The following is a 14,702-nucleotide window of genomic DNA, read 5'->3' on the forward strand; positions in this document are numbered from 1 at the left end:
AAAAAAAATAATGAGAATGATAAATATGGTTGAGTTATATAATAACAAACAAGCAAGTTTAATTGATTCTTACATATTTTTTGAACCATTGAAAAAATTCTTTTTGATGTCTTTGTTCCAAATTTTGTGAGTTTGTTTTCTCCAATTATTGTTTATGTAGTCTGATCACAAAAAGACATAATTATATTGAATTACATAAAACCACAATAATATAAATGTGCAATATAAGAAAATCACTTACCCAATAAAAGGCAAAACATCATTGCAATTTTGGAGAACATAATTTCTTGCTTGCTCTTGTTCGGCTACATTTAACTCAATATACTTTTTTGCATGCAATGCTTTTCAAATTTGTAGAAACATTTTTAACTTTGACTTATTTAACTGATGTACATCACCCTCATAATTTCTTCCACATCTATTTAATCTTGTCTCAACCCCATCCAAATACCTCGAACAAAAGTGCACACATTCCTATGCAATATAGGCCTCACTATACATCCTTCTGGACGAGCCTTATTTCTTACATATGATTTTAGCCTACGAAGATACCTTTCAACTAGATACATCCAACGATATTGCACTGGGCCAACAATCTTAGCCTCATTTGCTAAGTGAATGGGTAAATGAACCATTATGTCAAAAAAGGAAGGAGGAAATATTTTCTCTAGCTTGCACAAGGTTAAAACTATAGTTTTTTCTAACAGGTGTAAAATGCCTAGACTCAATGTTTTAGAACATAGCTCTCTAAAAAAAAGACTAAGTTCAATTAGGGATTCACAAACTTCCTTTCGAAGAACACCACGAATTGAAAGAGGGAGAAAGCAATGTAGAAATACATGACAATCATGACATTTCATCCCATATATTTTCCCCCTTCAACGTCTATACACCAAGAAATATTGGATGGATGAATAACCATCGGGAACCTTCAAATCAACTAAAAATTGACAAAATGCATGTTTTTCTTGAGATGACATGGTATAACATGCATATGGAAATGCGTATTTTCCTTCTTTAATCATTGTTGGATGAAGCTTTGAACGTATACCCATATGAGCAAGATCAAATCAGGAGTTTATGTTATCTTTTGTCTTTTTTCAAGATCCATCAATGTTCCTATGATGTATCATAAACATTTTTTTCGATATGCATGACATCTAAATTATGACGTAATTTTAGACATTTGAAATAAGGCAACTCAAAAAAATACTTTTCTTCTTTCAATTCTTTGGTAGTTGAATTTTTCCTCGCTTTATTTTCTGGGCAAATTTACCAAATGTCACTTGTATATATTTATCATTAATAAAAATATGAATATACTAATTCTAATAAAAAATAAAAATTAGTTAATGAAAAAACAACAACACCATTAACTAAGAAACATTAATAATTATTGTTTTAATTTATTTAGCTAATACAATTTAAATCAGATATTTTTTAATTTATATATTCAAAATATGTCATTTAATAAAATTATATAATAGTAATAAATAATATTTAAATATAACCATTTAGTTAGTATATAAGATAAACTAAAAAATTAAATTATTTTATCTTTTACTTAAATTAACTTATATTCACGTTCAGAAAGAAATATATTATATATTACTAATGTTTAAATTTTTAAAAATAATTCTAACACGATAAGATAAAATTGATAATGTGGATAAAGTTAGTTACCGAACATAATACAATAAAATTTAGATATTGTTAAATTTATATATTCAAATGCCAATGAATAAAATTATCTCATAAATAATATTATTTTATCTTTTACTTAGATTAGTTTAGATTCACGTTGAAGAAACAATATATTATCTATCCCTATTATTTAAATTTAAAAATAATTCCCAAAAATAAGATAAAATTATAATATATTACATATTATATTAGTTTATATATTCAAAATATATCATTTTATAAAATTATCTAATAATAATATTTAAATAATATATTTTACTTTAGTCTTTATTTTTAACTAACCATTTTTTTTAATATAATAGCAAAATAAGAGTAGTTTGAAATAATGATTTTAAGAAAAATGTAATAATACTAACCTGGTCAAATTGTTGATATTGTTGAACTATATCGTCTCCAGATAAATGTGTAGGAGGTGGAGGACTTTCTTTAGTGTCATCAAAAGCTTTTGCATTATTTCTCCAAGAATGACCAAGTGGCAAAAATCGACGGCTTCCCATATAACAATTTTTTTTCCATTTGGTAAACTTAATGACCATGTATCCTTGTTATAACAAGGACAATCAAATTTTCCTTTAGTACTCCATCCTTTCATACGCGAGAAAATCATTAATAGTCCACAAAATAGAGACATGTAATTGAAACATTTCTTTCATTGATGCGTCGTATGTTTGTACACCATTATTCCAAAGTTCTTTCAATTCATCAATCAAAGGTTGTAAATACACATCAATATCATTTCCAAGAGCTTTAGGACCATGAATAAGTGTTGACATTATGAAATAAGGATATTTCATGCACATCCAAGGTGGCAAATTATAAGGAATTAGAATAACTGGCCACACGCTATATGAAGTACTCATATTTCCAAATGGATTGAAACCATCACTTGTTAAACCAAGTCTAACATTACGTGGATCTGATGCAAAAGATGGATATTGTGAGTCAAAATTATTCCAAGCAATAGAATCAGCCGAGTGTCTCATTTTCCCATCTTCATTAAAAGGCCTATCTTTGTTTCCACCTCATTTCTTTAGCCATATTCGATGTCATATACAATTGTTGTAACCTTGGAGCTAAAGGAAAATAATGCACAACTTTCTGGGGTATCTTTTTTTGTGGATCTTTATATCGAGAAAATTTACAAGTTGGGCAAGAAGTGGATTTCAAATAATCACCTCGATAAAGAATGCAATCATTCACACAAGCATCTATTTTTGTGTAATCATGCCCAAGTTCACGAATAATTTTTCGAGCCTTAAAATATGAGTTGGGAACTTTATTTCTGTCTGGAAATGCTTTTTTCAATAAAGTAAGTATGGCATCAATTGATTTTGCGCTCAAACCAAAGAGACATTTGATATTCAATAATTGAACAATAAATGATAACTTGGAGAACTTTTTGCAACCAGGATATAATTCTTGTTCAACATCCTCTAATAATTTATAAAAGTTGGATGTTTTTTCATTCATTGCATTATACTTCGGATTTGTTGTATAACTTGTTCCCTTACCTTCTTTGGCATTTTCAAGATTAATAGCACTCTCAATGTCATGTAGTAGACTCTGAATCCCGTCATTAAAATTTTTGGTTGTGTTCATCTTCATCACATTTTTTCGCTACTTCTCCATGAAGATCCCATATAACATAATCTCTTTTTATCCCAATTGTGATCAAGTGCTTATATATGATTCTTTTAGACCGAAAGAGATTATTGTTGCACTTTTTGCATGGACAACATATTAACTCTCCTTCCTCAAGATCGGTAAATGCAAATTCAATAAAGTCGAGAACTTCTTTCTCATATAAAGGTTTTGTTCGATCAGTAATTTGCATCCAACTTTTATTCAATTCCATACCTACCAAATGAAAAAAAAATATTATCAAGTTAAAAAAATTTCCTATTAAAACATGGTAAAAAATAAATAAAATCTTATAATCAAAATCCATGAAATCATAAAATAAATAATTAAAAATACATATTTCATAACTTTCCAAAAAATTTTGATATTTTCTCTTCAATTTAACACTCTCATGTTTGATCATGTCATTCTTTTCTTTATCATGTCTAGGGATGTCAACTGGGCAGGTAGGGTACGGGTAGTAGCTCCCCCACACCCTACCCGCTGGATAAATATCCGTCTCGTACCCGTACCCATATCCGTCGGGTATCCGTTATGCAGGTACCCGTCTATTTTTTCATATCCGCGTGTATCCATGGGTACCCGCGGGTATTTACAAAATTATTTTAAAAATAAATATTTAATCGTAAATTCAAATAAAATAAAACAAAATATATCACTATCATAAATTTTAAATAAAGTTCAAAGAAACTCAAGTCCATACAAATCTAAATAATCATAAAAATAAATATAAAATGATGTTCAACACATTAAAAATTCTTTAATTAGTGCTTTGATCTACAAACTCACTTTCTCTGATTGATTTTTGAGAAAAAGATACGTCAGAATATTTTTTACTAATATATATATATATATATATATATATATATATATATATATATATATATATATAAAGATATTTTTGTGAATTAAAGTTTAGCGGGTACGGGTATCCATGGGTACGGATACTATGATACCCGTACCCGCCCCGTTAACATGCGGGTATCAAAAATACCCATACCCGCAGGTAACGGGTATCCATTTTGAATATTCATTTTCTACCCATTGCGGGTTTTATCCGCGGATACCCGTAGGTACGGATATTTTTGACATCCCTAATCATGTCATTCTTTTCTCTTTTCTGGGTACTCTAAAATTTATATAGACTTCTATTATGTATTAAATTTTATCTTTTTCTAAACAAAAAATCACTATCTTTAATATATTTTATATTGTTAGTTTGTTGAGAAAAATATGTCAAAAAGTTTGTTAATATGTTTAGAAAATAACAAAATTTGTATTTAAGCATTCATCATAAGAAAAATTTGCTAATTTAAGAAAAAATGTTAATGAAGATTTATCAATGCAGTTATACAGTAAAAAGAAAATTAATGATGATTTCTTTTCCAAAAAATATATAATAAAGTTTGTTATTAATATCGTAACTTATAATTTATAATTATTATGTTATTACTAATAAAATAATGTTTTAAAATAAATAAATAAATAGATAAGAACAGACGTGAACTCTTAAAAAGGTTCATCATAAAAATATTCAATTTTTAATTTATTAAATTAAATTAAATTAATAAATATAATTATAAATTATTATGTTAATTGATTTTTATTAAATTTTTAAGGTGTGTTCATCTAGATATGTGACAGTTACCCAAAAAATTTTCAAATTCCCCGCTTTCCAATTTTTCACATTCACGTCTACCTCTCATTCTCACGTAAATCTTTACTTCTTCAGTTTAGAAACAAAACTATGGTTGAACCATTATTTCATAAAATTTGGTGCAATCACAATTGGGGTTATAAAATTTGGTGCAATCGCAGTTGGGGCTGTAAAATTTGGTGCAAGCATAGTTTGGGTCTCTATTAAATTTAGCGAAGTTTAAAATTCCCCTTTAAGGTATGAGTTTCATCTTTCAAGTCTTAATTTCTACCCCTTCAAGATATTAATTTCCCAAGGTATAATTCACGTTGCAATGAGTGTCCACTAGTAGATGAGTCTCTTCTTCTTCCTCGGCGAAAAATCGTTGTGCAATTCTGGCTCATTCTTTGGCTTTTTGTCAAATTTTCATTTTGTTTTTCTCTCAATTTTTATTCTTTTAGGTCCTGCACGGAGAAGAATTTTGAATTTTCAGAGGAGTAATATTAAAACTGACAACCTTGCATTTGAATCATCTCTCCAAGCGTACGAAAGCATAACGGTGATTGTGCTTATGATGTTACTGAATTCTTATAAAAAATTGTCATCCATATTTCTGCATTGTATTTTAACTATGTAATAAATATAAAGTTATATAAAAATACCTTTTTCTCTCATAGTGAATGCATTACTATAATCCAGAATCTTTATGGAGGTATAACAAGACATTGTACTTGATATTTTTAATATAATTTAAGTGCTCAATAATGTTTCTTACTTTTCCATTTGTTGTCCGTTGGTTAGCATGTTTAGTTCACCACTTGGCCAAGCAAGTGATATCTTCTTTCGTATTCATTTCTCTTGGTGAATAAAAAAGATCCTATAAATATCCAACATCACGACATCTTCAAATAAATCACATATTTTTCAAAAATTTAAATTCTAGAAATAGATAAAAAATAAATTTGTAGAAAGTAAAATATGAAGTTATGTATGGTTTCATCTCTGTGATATAAATTTATATCTTTTATTTCTTTCTAATTTATTGTCTTTATGGTGTAATCACAATTGGGTTCTACAAATTTCAGCAAGTTATTGTATCAAGATTCCTCCTCCAAGGTATGAGTTCCATCATGTTTTAATTTCTTTCCAAGTTATTAATTTCTATTTTTCATTACTTTGTAATTTATTACTTTAAATTGTAATTATTTTGAGTTGTAGCTGTCTAAACATTGTCTTTTAGTAATGTAAATATGTCATTTTTTTAGATGCAAAACATGTCTAACTATAAAGAAGAGAGGCTACAAAGAATTGCAAAAAATGAAACAAAATTTGAGGCTTTGGAAATATCACGCAAAGCTTCTTCTTTGAGAGTTAACTCAAAATACCAAGAATAAGAAGGGAAGAAGAATAGATGAGGAGAATGATGAAGAGTATAAGCCCAAAGAATTAGAAGAGTTATACTCTTCAAGTGAAGAAGATGAAAAGTACAATAAGAAAAAGGTATGTAATGAGACTCTTAGAATATTTAAATGCTTTTGTTTAGTTTCATGACATTTCTTTATGATTATTTTTATTTTGTAGATAACTAGACCATTAAGGTTAAATTCTAAAAGGGTCAATGCTTATGAGTTAGAGAAGGTTGAGTTGGATAAGGTTCAGGAATTTGAAACATGTCCAGGTTGAGTTAGAGAAGGTTGAGTTAGATAAGGTTAAAAAGAGACGTGGACATACCATTAATGCAAAACTCCCAAGTAAAAGAGAAGAATTAATGGTATTGGGCAAAACTTTTGATATCCAATCTCCTCTTCCCTACTTCAAGCTTTGTGGAAAACATGCAAAGTATTTCAAGGCTGAAGAAACTGTATGTATACGTCACAAAGCTCCTTTAAAAGTTAAAACATGGAAAGAGATACCTGAGGATAATTTAACTATAATGTGGAAACAGATGGAAGTTAGTATAACTTTATTATTGTGAATGTATTTAATTAATTTTTATTTATGTATTTGATGTATTTTGACAATGATATATTTGAAACTTTTTATTTTTTTATCACATTTAGGATGCATTATGGTTGAAGGAAGAGGATAAAGAACATGCAATGAAACAATTACAAAAGCAATATAGGAATAAACATCACCACTTGTATCAAACATACATCCAAAATAAAGATAGACCAAATGACGTACATCCTCAAGATTGGAATTGGTTAATAAATAACAAGTGGAATGATTCAAAGTTTAAGGTAAAGTTATTCTCTTTTTATATCTATATGTTAAAGTTGAATTTTAATTTTTTTGTACTTTTATATTATAATACTAAATTATTTCTACATTTATAGGAAAGAAGCTTGAAAAATAAAGCTAGTCGAAGTAAACAAGAGATTAAATTGGTTATTGGCACAAAATCAATTGTCCAAAATGCATTTGAGATGGTAAAGCTACTATTATGTTTTATATATACTAATTTGTGCAAATTTTAACTAGGTTTTATACGATTTGTTTTATATGTTTCACATATACAAGTTTGTTTTTGTTCTTTTATTTAATCTAACATCACATTATCTTCTTTTTTTTATTTTTTCAAAAGAAAGAAGAATCAAAAAGTGAGGAATGGCTCAGTGCAGTGGAAGTATGGAAGGCTACATGTATGAAATCTAATAGAAATTGGTGTATTCCCAATGGAGAAGAAATTATGGTAAGTAAAGAAAATACTCTAACTTCTATTTTAATATATACAAGTTACATTTTACTATTACTAATTTGTGCAAATATGTTTCTTTATTTGATCTAATCAAATTCAAAACGCTTTTATTTTACTATTACTAAATATTTTAAATGTTAATTATTTTGTCTTTATATTGTATAGGATAATTTAAAAAATGTGGGTGAGGTCTACAAAGAAGAAATTTTGAAAGCACATGTACCATTGGTTAAGAATTTTTCATTTGTACTAGGAACAACACCAAATCATTCACAAGGTATGGGAACTATATCAATCACAAAGAAAAATGTAGAGAGACAAATTGTACAAAATGAAGTGGAGAATGCACAAAAAAGAGCAAGTGATCTAGAGTTAGAAGTTCAAAATTTGAATAGCATCATTCAAAATCAAGAGGAAACCAACACTCAACTTCATAATAAAGTGCAATCTCAACGACAATTAATTGAAGATCAAGAACTTGCTTTGAGAACTCAACGTGATCAAATGAAGCAAAATATTGAAATAGAGATGAAACGTCAAATGGCTAATTTACTAGGAAACCTATCATTTAGTGGATCAAATGTTTCCTCAAAATGAAGTAAGTTGTATTATTAATATTTAAATTTTTTAATTAATGTGTCTATAATTTTATCTTTATATATTTCTAAAGTATTATTAATTAATTCTTTTATTGATATTAATGATTTACTTTGTTTTATTTTGCAGGATCAAAATCCTTGAAGACAAGATCAAAATCCTTCAAGACACTATATTTATTATTATTTTTAAGTAGCTATTTAGTTTAATTGCAATTAGATCTCATTTCACATATTATTTATATTTATTGTTCAAAATTTTAGTTTGTTATTTTAACTCTAATGGATACTTTGTGTTTACATTTTATGTTATTTTATTTTAAATGATACCTCGTTTTAATTTAATTGATATTATCATTTTTAATAATAATAATAAATGATAAACTATTAATAATTAAAAATAATTATCACATAAAGTTTTACAATATAATAATAATAATAAGAATAACTATTATTATTATTAGTAGTATTATTATTATTATTATAATTAATAATAGTTACAACCAATTTATTTTCATTCTCTTTTATATTTGTGATATCTAGTTATTATCACTATTAATACTCTAGTGACAATAAATGTATCACTATTGTCTTATATATTTGTGATATTTTATTATTGTCACTATTACATAAAATTATTAGTGATAATTACTTTTGTCGCAATAAACTTTAATTTTAGTGACATTTAAGATTATTATCACAAGTACAATAGTGACAAAGATACTAGTGACATCTTAATTATTGTCACAAGATGATATTAGTGACATATTTATAATTTTTAGTGATGAATATTAGTATCACTATAGTTACTTTTTCTTGTAGTGGGCATATACTTATGTTAGCGAAAATACACTCTTGACATCTTAAAACATGCTGAAATGCTTGGTTTAGCTCCAATATCAACACCCGTGAATTTCTCCAAGACAAGAGAACCTGAAGATATCCTTCATGATCCTACTCCCTTTCGAATGCTTTTGGGTCGCCTCATTTATCTTACTCACACAAGACCTTACATCACCTTTGACGTGCATCATGAGTCAGTTTATCTCTGCCTCTACAGACCTGCATCATCAAGCTTCCATGCAGAACCTTCACTACTTAAAACAATGTCCAGGACAAGGCATCTTCTTTGACTTCACCAGCAATTTACAATTAAAAGCTTTCTATGACTTATATTGGGATGGATGCCGCTTCACCAGAATATCAATAACAGGTTTCATCATCTATGTTGGTAATTCTCCCATTTATTGGAAATTGAAGAAACAACAAACCGTATCTAGGATCTCCTCTGAAGCTGAATATCACACCATTGCCTTCACAACATGTGAAATCCAATGGCTTTTTCATCATCTACAAGATTTCAGGGTTCATCATCAGCAACCCTCTCTTTTGTATTATGATAACCTCTTTGTTATTTAGATAACTTCTAATCAAGTATACCATGAGAGTAGTGGCGGATCTTGACCAACATTGTTGGGGGAGCCCAAATAATACATCCAAAATTTATACATTTCATTATTGTTACTAACACAATAAAAATGAATACATAACTTAGTATAACGATAACTAAAAAAGAAATCACAAATATCTAAAAGATTGCCCTTCGTTTCTTCAGATCCCTGAACTCATCAATAATTGAATCAGAACTAAAATTTTCAGTTATTTCTTTTTCAATGTAAATAATCATATTGTCGACAAGAAATTCATCTTCCATTTTATTCTGCAATCTTGTTTTGATAATCTTCATCGTAGAAAATGATCTTTCTGTTGTAGCTGCAGAGACAGGAAGAGTTAAAATAAGACGAATTAAATGATTAATCAAGTAGGATGGCCTTGACTTTCCTGTTCTTGCCAAAGATTGACATAATTCAAGCATGGTTGATAAATTCTTCAAATCTGGATGGTTAGGAGCATCAATAATAAAATGTTGAAGTTGAAATTTTAAACTAATCTTCTCTTGCTCACTAAAATCTAAAGGATAATATTTGTTCACAAGAGTACATATATCTTCAATGTTAAAAGCTTTATAAGCATCCTTAGGAACTAAAGTATTGCTTAGAGTTAAAAGTTCCATTGTTTGCTCACTAAACCTGTCATTTAATTCTTTCAACTGCTTGTCCACTGTAACAAGAAATATATTCACCCTAAAATGATGTTCCATAGTGACATGATCTTTTTGATGTCGAGAACAACCATAACATGCAACATAAGTAGAATTAAAATCAGCAATATCAATGTCATGTTGTTCACAAAAGAATACCACACCTTTCAATAGATTTTGCCAACCATCCTCCCTCAACTTTTGAATCAAAATTTTAGTAGAACAAACCAATTGCATAACATTCAATATATCCTGAGATTGTTTCTGCAAAGCTTAGCAAAGACCGTCTGTAATTCCCATAATCTCTTTCATCATGTGTAAAATTAATGTGAACTCAAATGAAGACAACATATTCAATGCAGCATCAGCATCACCCCTTTGAGAATAAGTTGATCCATCAACAATAATTTTTTGAAGAACCAGACAAGATGCATTATAGAGCTTCATCATACTAAAATGGAATAAAAATGCAAGCTCTAACGAGTATCACCAACTCGTTTTAAAGTGCCAATTTGATTTTTTCCTTTACCAGTTTCAAGTTCACCCATTTCTAACAATTGAGTTATTCCATCTAATTCAATAGCTTGTAACTCATCATGACGTTTACTAGAGGAACACACAACATTTACAATAAAAGCCAAATTTGAAAAAAATTGATGAACTAGAATGACCTCTCTTGAAGCAGCCACTAAAGCAAGTTGTAGTCTATAAGCAAAACAATGCAAATAATAAGCATAAGGATTATCATTGAGAAATAATGCTTGCAACCCATTCCATTCTCCCCTCATATTACTAGCACCATCATACCCTTGACCGCGAATATTGGAAACATCAAGATTATGCTTAGAGAGAACGACACTCAATTCTTTTTTTAGAGTGGCGGCTGTTGTATCCTTAACATGCACAATATCAAAAAATCGTTCTTTTATATTACCATCCTTATCTACAAATCTCAAAACAATAGCCATTTGCTCTTTTTAGATTCATCACGTGCTTCATCAACAATTATGCAAAATTTAGAATCTCCAATTTCTTCTCGAATGTGACTTCTTACTTTTCTAGAGAAAATGTGCAAGATTTCTTTCTGAATATGATGAGAAGTATACTTAGCATTATACAGAGCATTTTCTAACACAACTTGTGCCACTTTATCATTATATGATGCTAGAAGTTTAATCATTTCAAGAAAGTTACCTCTATTACTTGACTCTGGTGTTTCCTCGTGGCCTCTAAATGCACAAGCTTGAAATGCTAACCAACGAATTGTGTCAATAGAGGTTTTGAGCCGTAAACGATTCTTGCAAACTTGTTTTGAACTTTGAATATTTATAATGTTATTAATGTGCATAGATTGATTCAACAAGTCTTCACAAGCTTTCATTGCATTGTTATGCGGTGAGCAAGGACTATCTCCAATGTGGTTGAGAAATGCACATCTTTTTCCTGCATTAACCTTTCTCCATGATCTAAAACCTTGTTTAGTAAACACATCTGATTCAAAACGACCATCTGGCTTTGAACTAAATAGATAACATGCCAAACAATAAGCTCCATCATTAGTCGGGGAATACTCTAGCCAAGAAGGAAACATTTTAAACCAACTAGATTGAAATCTCCTTGGATGTTTTTCTTAGAATAAGGATAGTTTTCAAGTTGCATTTGATATGGACCCCATTTTAAATAAGCTCTTCGAATCTCATTCTTTGACTCATTGGATATTCCCATATTTGAAGACGTTTTCCTGGATCACGTTCCAAAAAATAATATGAAACTCCTCACCTATAATTTTTTGAACCTTAAAAGGGGGCTCATCTGATTGAACAATTGGAATATTAGTATCATGCTTCAGAATATCTGGAAGAGTTGAATTTGTCCTGTTTTCATCTTCACGGGTAGCTTCCCTTTTATCACTTTTAAAAAATAAATCTATTCTTTTATTCTTCATCAATATACCTATTTTTAAAAAAATACTAAAAAAGATTTATCATAATCTAATAAAAAATTGAGAGACATAAATACCAAAAGAAAATTTGATGATAATCAAACCACACTTAAAATTCAATTATAAGTATAATCATTTTTTCTTCTATGTTGATAAAATAAAAAATTAATATAAAAGAGACTCATTAAATAAATTATTAAACTACTATTTCACTATCAAGTGAGACAAAAGAGAATTACCTTCTTCTTTATTTCTTCAAGGATGGAAGAGAACAATTGAGAGATGAAAGAAGCAAAAATAATTGATCTTTTTCTCTTCAGAAACAAAAGAAAATAGGTAAGAATGGAAGATGAGAACAATTTGTAAGAAATTCAAGGCATAGACATATAAAAGAGGCTCATTAAATAAATTATTGAATTAATATTTCACTATCAAGTGAGACGAAAGAATTACCTTCTTCTTTTCTTCCTCGAGGATGGAAGAGTAAAGGAGAAATAAGAGAAAAAATAATAGATCTTTTTCTTTTCAGAACAAAAGAAAACATATGAGAATGAAATATGAGAACAATTTATGAAAAACACAATCTATGATGAAAACAAATAATAAAAATATCTTGATAAATCTTTTTAATCTTTATTCTTTATTATATTTGATTTTATATTTTATTATTTATTAGTATTAATTATTATGTTTATAAAAGAAATAAAATATTTGATTTAATATTTATAACAAAATAAAATCAAAATACCTAATATTTATAATAATAAAAAATTAAAATATCTATTGTAAAAAAAATTCAAAATTTTTGGGGGGCCAAGGCCCCCCTGCACCCATAATACTTCGCCACTACATGAGAGGACCAGGCATATAGAGATAGATTGTCACTTGATACGGGAAAACGTCAAAAAAGGGATCATCAAGCTCCTTCACATCAGCTCTCAACATCAACATGCTAACATTATGACAAAGGCTCTTTCTCTATTCGTTCTCAACACCCTTATGCCCAAGCTGGGACTTCTCAACATTTTGCCCAGCTTGAGGTGGGTTGTCAAAATAACCAACAGCAACTCCTCTCGTAATAACTGATAAATCAAGCCCTACTACCTCCATTTAGTCCGTTAAAACTATTTTTTAGTTTTATCTTCTTCAAAACCGTGTATATATGCTTTGCCATATTCCAATTTGTAATAAGACACAGAGATTTAATCACAAAGAAATAACACACAATTTTCTACTTTCGATCCCATTTGCCTTGTAATTCGACACTTTCACTATATCATTTATGCTTCTTATAATGAGAATCATGTTCTTTAAGACTATTAAATTAATTATAAAATTATGTTTGAGAAAAAAATGCATCAAAATTGTTTTTAGTACTAATTAATATACCTCTATTAAACTAATTATAAAATTATGTTAAGATAAAAAAGGCCTCAAAAAATATTTTATTACTAATATAACTATTAAATTAATTATAATTTTTTGGGGGAAAAAATTTAATTAAATTATTATTTGTGTATGTTAATTTTTTTTGGTAGTTAAAATGATAATTAATGAGTTAATTTTTTTTATTAAATTATAATTTTGTTTACAAGAAAGAGAGTGATTACTTATCTTTATTCTCTTATAATCAATCTGGATTCTATTTTCTTCTGTTAGCTCTATGTAACTTCTCTTGCCTATCCTTCCTTTCTTCTCTTCGAAGAGTCATTTTTAGGGTTTTGGCAGAGTACATTTCTTAAATCTCTTAAATATCATGTTGCCCGTGTGTACCAATTTTTTCATCCTCATTTCTGGTTAGTATATTTTCTTTCTATTTGTGTTGTTTTTATTTTTATTTTGTTTTGAATTTATATTAGAATAAGAAAAATGAATTAAAAAATATAGGTGAGTACTCTTTGAATGAACGAGATAATATATATATATATATATATATATATATATATATATATATATATATATATATATATATATATATATATATATATATATATAGGTGAAAACAACAATAGGAAAAGAGAAGTAGTTAGTGATAAGGATAATTTGAAACACATGACAACAATGAGGAGATTGAGAGACTAGATAATGATTCTACTCTTAACAAAAATACATATGATCCAAGCCAATGGAAGAATATTGATACAAATTTGAGAGATTTATTGGTAGAAAATGGTCATATTAAAATTGGTGATATAGATTTCCTAAGGATATACATTCTAGGCACTTTTCTTCATCAATTTATATTCAAATATTGTTTAATAGAGACAAATACGAAAGAAGATGGTTAATTTATTCTAGAGATTTAGATATAGTCTTTTGTTTTTGCTGCAAATTATTTATTGTTGTTTCTTGTACAAGTAAGCTAGCTAACAAAGGTAGTA

At 28.2% G+C, this 14,702-nt stretch overlaps 1 pseudogene; it reads right to left on the reverse strand.

The window, feature by feature from the left end:
* Positions 1-9,866: 9,866 nt before the first annotated feature.
* LOC114180455 lies at positions 9,867-13,431 on the reverse strand (annotated as a pseudogene).
* Between the last annotated feature and the right edge of the window lie 1,271 nt (positions 13,432-14,702).

The sequence above is a fragment of the Vigna unguiculata genome, chromosome 4 (genome assembly GCF_004118075.2).
Source record: "Vigna unguiculata cultivar IT97K-499-35 chromosome 4, ASM411807v1, whole genome shotgun sequence".
In the NCBI taxonomy this organism is placed as follows: Eukaryota; Viridiplantae; Streptophyta; class Magnoliopsida; order Fabales; family Fabaceae; genus Vigna; species Vigna unguiculata.